The sequence below is a fragment of the Octopus bimaculoides genome, chromosome 8, assembly GCF_001194135.2.
Source record: "Octopus bimaculoides isolate UCB-OBI-ISO-001 chromosome 8, ASM119413v2, whole genome shotgun sequence".
In the NCBI taxonomy this organism is placed as follows: Eukaryota; Metazoa; Mollusca; class Cephalopoda; order Octopoda; family Octopodidae; genus Octopus; species Octopus bimaculoides.
Genome location: NC_068988.1, coordinates 14,470,965 through 14,479,204, shown reverse-complemented (window position 1 = coordinate 14,479,204; position 8,240 = coordinate 14,470,965). Strand labels below are relative to the sequence as shown.

Genomic DNA, 8,240 nt, shown 5'->3' with positions numbered 1-8,240 from the left:
GCTACCATCCTCCGCCTCTATCTCTCCTCTATCCCCTTTCACATTCTGTCTTCATGACTTGACCTAATTACCGCTCACTTTTCACTTGACTTGGCCATTCTTCAAGTAAACAAGCAAAAATCCATCGCAATATGGAATATATGTACCTCTGCTATCTATGCTATATCAACTTTCGCTCCAACATAAATTTCCGGATTATCCACACAAGGATTACTTTGCACGGATTTCTACACGGATATTTACCACTGGAATGAAACTACACTTCAAGTACTGTTCTCTCTTTTTTCAGCACATCACACTCTTTAGCACTTCATTCTAAAAATATCTGCTTATGGATATAATAATAGATTACTTTATTTTTTCTGTCTCCGATGAAGGGAAGTACTGGATCTTTTCAGAAACAGCTGTAAGACTCTATCCATAAAATACTTCTCCAACCTTACCTTTGCTCTCTTTATCTTTTTGTTTTTATATATTTACATATATATATATATAAAACGATATAATATAATGGTTTATACCAGTTAGTGGAATGTTTGTGCATCGTCTTTAGTTTACTTTCAGTCTCTGTTATACAATACAAAAGTAGTCAAAGACTATTGTTAAGGGTAGAGTGGCCCCTATTTTATACTACATTGCATCCGATTTAAGTGAAACCTGACAGCCGAATGAAAGCAGAGGTATTGTACCGCCCGCTGAATTGTTCTGGCTCTATAATATATTTGCTTTGAAAACCAAACTAACGAATTGAGATTGTGAAACGCCTGTTATTTTAAAACATAAACCAAAAGACGAGAGAGACATTCACAAGTCAAACACAGACTTCCACTATCTATCTATCTATCTATCTATCTATCTATCTATCTATCTATCTATCTATCTATCTATCTATCTATCTTTCTCTTCTTATCTAATTTTCTCCTTCGAATAATAGCGGATGCAGTTCGCAAGGGATTATAAACAATAAACTATACAGGCGGTCATTGCTCATCTTTTATTCATATGTAAAAGAGATACTTCCTCTATTATCTTCTTACGGTGAGTTATGTTTATTTTTGCCTGCAGTCTGATAGTTAAATCTTCCAGACTGCAGCTAACATTTTCACACTTCATTTATCACACCGAGAACCGGCGGGGCGGAGGGAGGTTCCTGGAGCTTCGTATAGAAGAGACATTTATATAATATTGCTGTCTTCAACGAAGAAGATTGTCGTATGAATTCGCTAGTAATATTTATATATTTATTATTATTTAATTTACAGCTGAAGATTTTGGTTTAGACGTAAGAGAACAGGTTTAAGTTCTTAACATATATAGTTTACTTACTTTGATCTGTGTGAGTTGATATATTTAGTACCAGTAATATATTCAATATATTACGTTATAAATTCAATCAACTAAATACTATCTGGCTCTTCATCTCCAGGGAAATGATGATTTAAAAGGGGAAGTAGAATAGGAAATCAATTTGAAAACAGTAGAACGATATAACTTTAACTTTAGAAAATCTGAAAATTCTAAGTTGAAAATTCAGTTTAAATGTAATAAATAGAATTTTATACAGCGTCGGTTGGATTCTGATTTCATTCATTGACGACAAAGACATAGAAATACATACATACATTCATACATACATACATACGTACATACATACATACATACATACATACATACATACATACATACATACATACATACATGCATATATGCCTACATGCGTATTTATGTGTATAACTGTTTAGTCGATCAAATAGCTCCTAGTTATGTTGGTTTCAAATTTTGGCACTAGGCCAACCATTTTTGGCCAGCAAGCGGTAAGTCGATTACACCGATTCCAACATTGAAGTGATACTTATATTATCGACCTCAGCTGGTACTCATTTTATCGACCTCGGTGATAAACTGGTACTCATTTTATCAACTCCACTGCTCAGCTGGTATTTATTTCATCGACTCAAGTGATCAGCTGGTTCTTTTTTTATCGACCCCACTGCTCAACTGGTACTCATTTTATCGACCTCAGTGCTTAACTAGTAGTTATTTTATCGACACCGGGCAACTGGTATCATATCATCGGCGTGTTAGCGATTATGCTAGCTTATCACCTTGGTTTCGAATTTTGGCACAAGGCCAGCAATTTCGGGGTAGTAGTTAAGTCAATTACATTAGACCCCAGTGCTCAACTGATATTGATATTTATTTTATCGACCCCAGAAAGATGAAAGGCAAAGTTGACCCTGCCTTAGGTCTCAGTTCTTTTAAATTCTGGTACTTATTCTATCAGTCAATTTTTTACTGAAACGCTAGACTACGAGAACATAAATAAAAAAAAGAACTCCACCAGTTGTCAGACACTCATAGACACACACACACACACACACACACACACACACACACACACACACACACATGACGGGCTTCGAAACTGTTTTCGTCTACCAAATTCACTTGCGAACTAGTTCTCGACCCGGGGTTATTGAAATAAGGCATTTACCCAAGTGAAACTGAACTCACGACCCTGTAGTTGCGAAAAGAGCTTCTTAGTCACACAGCAATGTATGCGTCGTATATAATACGCACACACGCACACACACATGTATGTACAAATGCATCTAAATACACGCACCTAAATTGATACACATAAATGATATACATACATGTATACGAATATATATACATATACACATACATACGCATATATAATTATGAAGGACGTTTGTATTTCTTTTACACATTAATTAATATGAAACGTGTTAAAACAGATGTATTTTGGAAAGATTATTTGCCAATAAAACACAAAGGAAAATCTTTTTTTATTCCATTTCTTTTTATTGCTTTCAGTTAATTACTTAACTAATCAACTATCAATTATTTGATCAATCGTTTGATCAGTCAATCAGTTGATTCGTCAGAATCCTTTCGTCACACTCTGTGACTACTTTATCGATGACGTGTTCTCATCTGCACTTGTCTTTGCTAATGTGCTAATATACACCTCCTGTTAATTCACGAACTGATTATTCCGTTTCTGCTGGTGTATTAAGTATTTAGTGTTTGTACAGTTTTAAAACGTGTGTATACTTGTTAATTATGTGAATGCGCATTGTGGTGTGGAGTGTGCTTTTCTTTAGTGGCAGGGTCTATATGTGTTGTTTGTGTGTGCGTATGTGTGTCTGTGTGTGTGTGTGTGTGCATGTGTGTGTGTGTGTGTGAGAGAGAGACAGAGGGAGAATGTCGGTTGTTTATAAATGTGTGTCAGTGTGTGAAAGCTATGGGTGGGTCTGAGATGTTTGAATTTTTGATTTCATTTCTTCATTAGTTTCCATCTTAACGCTACAATACATGAACATGTCATCTATAGACACATGAATATATATATATATATATATATATATATATATTAATTGACTAATGTATATATGTAAAGGGGTAGGTAGGTATGAATGTACATATATTCATGTGTCTATAGATGACATGTTCATGTATTGTAGCGTTAATATATATATATATATATGTATGTATATATATATATATATATATAACAAGATGCAATAAAGGAAGAGAGATTCAGGTATCAAGTTATTCCTGGTCAAAACCAACACATATTCGAGCAGGCAGCATAACAAAATATATATACATATATATTTATTATGCCATATATATTTCTTCATACAAACATATTCGAAATCAAGGTTGGATGGCGGCGTGCATACACGTATACAAATAAATATATACAATTAAATTAAAAGTTACGAGCGGATAAGATGACAATGATTTAAAAGAAAGTACTCGAATGAATCAAATAAAGCGAAAACCATCCTACGGCTGTTTCAGAGAATGTGCGAAGAGGTAGATACATCTTTTCGGCTTCGGTAATCACATTTCCTTCATCAGAGATTCGTAGTTATACAAGGGAGATTTGTTTGTGTGTGTGTGTGTGTGTGTGTATACATACATGCTTACATGGTACCAGACTTTCCATTCATGATCTCTGATGACTATTCAGTCCTGCTGCAGAACTACATGGATTGAAGTATAATGGTGTTGTTGTTATTCTGTTCATATTTTCTGTTGACTTTTCATTTTCATTTTCTAACATATGCATTACTTCTTGCAGTTACAGTAATATTGAGTCCTGTGGCTAGCGTGTTCATCTGAGTGATGTTTATCAAGCCAACATGTGCTTGTTTGTATGTTGGTCGAGTATTTATTTCGGTTTCTTTATTTTGTACTATCGTCGGTGAACCTCCATTCTTTCTGTTAGGCTACTGGTCGTTTCCTCGTTTAATTTGTGGTAATGTTCTTGTATTTGTTTTCCATTCATCTCATATGATATGCTACATTTCTAAATTTACAATTTGTCTTTGAATTTCATTTGCATAAAATGTAATTGTTATTGAAACAGGTGGTCTTTTTGAAAGAGAATATCTTAGTTGGAATATAAAAGATCTTAGTTTTCCAACTACTTAAATTTTAACTTTCACTTCTAACCGCACCGAGAAAATATTTCGCAACATTTCTCTCAAGTTTACACTCTGAGTTTAAATGCCGCCAGGTTTGACTTCTCCTTTCATCCTTTCGAGCTCGATAAAATAAGCACCATTTGAACACTGGGGTCGATGTAATCAACTTGCCCCTTACCTCTAAATTTCTGGCCTTGTGCCAAAATTTGAAACCAATTTATAAGGTAGTTTACCTTGTGAGGTAATACCAGCAAAACATTCCTTGGAGTTTGTTGCTTTTATATTATGACTATGCCTTATCATCTTGCTTTTCCCATTTGATTCCAAGACTTGCTCCAATACACAAAAATAGCTTTATTTGCATTATATTTATGGTGCTTTTAAACTTTTTTTCTGGCACCTCAACTCCTTGAATTTGTCCTTTGGTTATCCCCAGAGATTTGCATGCCGGGAATGAAATCTTGTGTGTGCGTTATTCTATCACGGGGTTAGCAAAAGCAGAATATATATGTTTTATTATTCCAGCCATCGTGAAGTTCACAGACTGCGATGAAATCAATATGCTGATTCAACTGATCAATTAATGAAAAAGTTGAAGTAAATTATTGATTAACTAATTTGTATTCTAATTATGTGACAATGCTAAAAAGAATGGCAAATCGACTCTCCTAGTGTACGTCATATGTATGTACGTATGTACGTATGTAAGTATGTATGTATGTATGTATGTATGTATGTATGTATGTATATGTGCAGATTTGTATGTCTTGTTTTATGTATATATTCTCATGCATGCACTTGCATATCTAGACAAGCTCATATATACTTAAATGTATGTATTCATGTATATCTGTCTGTATGTATTTATGCATGTCTGTCTGTATGTATGTAGGTATTTATGCTTGCATATGTGTGTGTGTATACGCGGATATGCGGGTAGAGAAATATAGAGATAGATAGATAGATAGATAGAGAGAGAGAGAGAGAGAGAGAGAGAGAGGGGGGGGAGGGAGAGAGAGCAGACCAATCACTTGGCGGCAATTGGTACCAACTCTCTATGAGAAGGGGAGATAATGCCAAGAGTCAGTTATAAAAAAATGACGAGCTATTAAGCTAATTGTCTGACGAAAAGAGGACAGTTGCAGACACGTGTTCCCACTTCAACATGTGTCACCAATATAACAATTGTTCTACCTTAACTGTTGCAGAACGAAAGAGGAATTCTTAATTCTTAAGATTATTTCCCTTTCTCAATTGGAATTGATATCAATTGCCAACAAACGATTGGTCTACCATCTCTGGAGGCGGAGTTAATTTCACTAAAGCAAGTACTTTTCTTGTATGATATTTAATATACCTATATTCGTCTTTGTTGCATAACTACATGCCACAGGCCACTCTCGGGTATTTCTCTTACTATTCTAACATCCAATACTAAGAGGAAGTTTTCCTCCCAGCGCTGTGACGAACGAACCAGTGAACAAGCAAAACATACATTGAATATGTGCGGGCGATTAAGTCTGGAACACTAGCGCAACTTCTAATTCATAACTGAATAGACACATACACACAAAGATGCATACATACATACCTACATACCTACATACATACATACATACATACATACATACATACATACATACACATCTATTTATACGTATATAAATGAGCTTTAATTTTAAGTGAAACTAGACGAGTATAGTGATCTCGCTCGCTGTGGGGCGGTTATCTGTCGAAGTATGGAACTATGCTCCCTTGCAGCTAGGGGTTTTTAACTCTTGTTCCTAGCAATGTAGGTACTACACTGAACCGTCACAATTAGAGACAGCTGAATTTTTCCTTTTTGGTTCTGTACTGCGTATAGCCGCCTTCGTTATTATACATACGCACGCACACACACACACACACACACACACACACACACACACACACACACACACACACACACACATATATATGTGCATGTATGTATGTATGTATATGTATTCGTGATGCCACTGGCCACTGCTCAGTTATCTTTGCTAGTTTTTGTTTTATTTTGATCAGGAATTTGTTCATTCAGAACTTATTTGAAACAGTAACAACATGAATGCGAGGATTTTCACGTGTATAGGAAATCAATAAGGATGTCATTTATGGAGAGACAAAGCAATAATTTTTATAAGAATATGGGCATAGATTGGCAAAAATATATAACTATATTCTTGTCAGAGTTTGACTAGCACTTCAGCACGAAAACCTAGGCCCTTAAGCCACTTAAGCAGCTTTACAGCAAATAAATAGCATATATAACTGGTATTGATTTTATGGAATCAGATAGGATTTGAACACGTGAACACACGGTCTATGTGTAAATACTGTAACACATTTGGTACGAAACTCATTATTCAGTGATCCTCAAATCCACGACGAAGTCTTCACGGCAACCAAAATTTCCTCAAACCACCCCCGACAGTCATTTTTATTTTCTATTAAAGGACATCTTGCAAAATATAGTCTGAATAAAAGGCAGGGATATAGAAGTAATACATTTCTAAATCTCTCAGAGAGATTTATGCAGTAGTTATACGATAAAGTAGTTGTATGATGTCAACTTAATGTGACAGTCCCCTGAAGGGAATAATACTACTGTTGGTTAGACCTAGGAAGCTGCACCGCTTCCTGTCGGCCTTGACACATTTCCTGTGTCCTTATGTTTACAAGGGGGAGACAAGCACCTCCACCAGGTAAACCTGCATCCAGAGACATGTTTCTGAGTCTCTGGATGCAGGTTTAGCTGGGTGGAGGTGCTTGTCTCCCCCTTGTAAACATAAGGACACAGGAAATGTGTCAAGGCCGACAGGAAGCGGTGCAACTTCCTAGGTCTAACCAACAGTAGTATTATTCCCTTCAGGGGACTGTCACATTAAGTTGACAGCATACAAATACTTCAAGAGGCAGGGAGTTGTCAAGGTCGGAGCGCCTTTGATAATAAGACTAAGTCTAAGATTGAGTCTAAGAAAGAGGTTAAAAGACAACTGCGACAAAATCGCTGAAACACCAAGCAGCTTCATTATCTTTATGTGAGAGTTATTACGAAAGGATAAAAAGAAACAAACTAACAGATGGGAAACTACATAGAAAAAATACGCACTGTTTGAAGGAAGAACATTTTCAACTTAATAAGTATGTATAGTCTTTTTTTTGTTTGTTTATGCAGAATAGATTTGCTTATGATTAGAAAGAACCTCATCTATTACTGTCTCCAAGGACGAGATAGAAAAATAAAGGAGAATAGTTTCGAAATCTTTCAAATATGTTTTTGTTTTTTCCTTTTTTGAAAAAAAAAATAGATGATGATCAAGTTGAAATTGAAATTAAAATTAGTGAAAAATTAATCAAAACGTAGAAAGGGAGTTATTGGAATTCAAGTAATATATTTTGAAAGTAGTGGAAGGAAAGAAAAACATCTAAATTGATATATTGAATGTAATGAAAGAAGTAAAAGGGGTGGGGAGAGGAGAGGAAGCAAGAAAGATGCAATCAATTTACTACTATGAGTGGGTGGAGTCTCCGTCAGTTCCGACGATGAGCATTCAGTTGTAATACTAAACGAGTTACCTCCTTGTAAGCTTAACGGGTAAAGTGATTTGATATGGGTATCCTTCTATCAGGGTTGGGTGTACGGTCGAATCAGTGGGAAACGGTGTGTGAGAAGGATGAATCTTTGCATTAGAGGTTACTCTAGCAGAGTGAGAGAGAGAAAGAGAGAGAGAGAGAGAGAGAGAGAGAGAGAGA

General features: G+C 35.6%; 1 protein-coding gene across 1 annotated transcript in view; it reads right to left on the bottom strand.

Moving 5' to 3' along the window:
* The window catches only part of LOC106874982 (gamma-aminobutyric acid receptor subunit alpha-5-like), a 169,958-nt gene that overhangs the window by 78,602 nt on the left and 83,116 nt on the right, over positions 1-8,240 (bottom strand). The gene's annotated exons all lie outside the window — the stretch shown is intronic.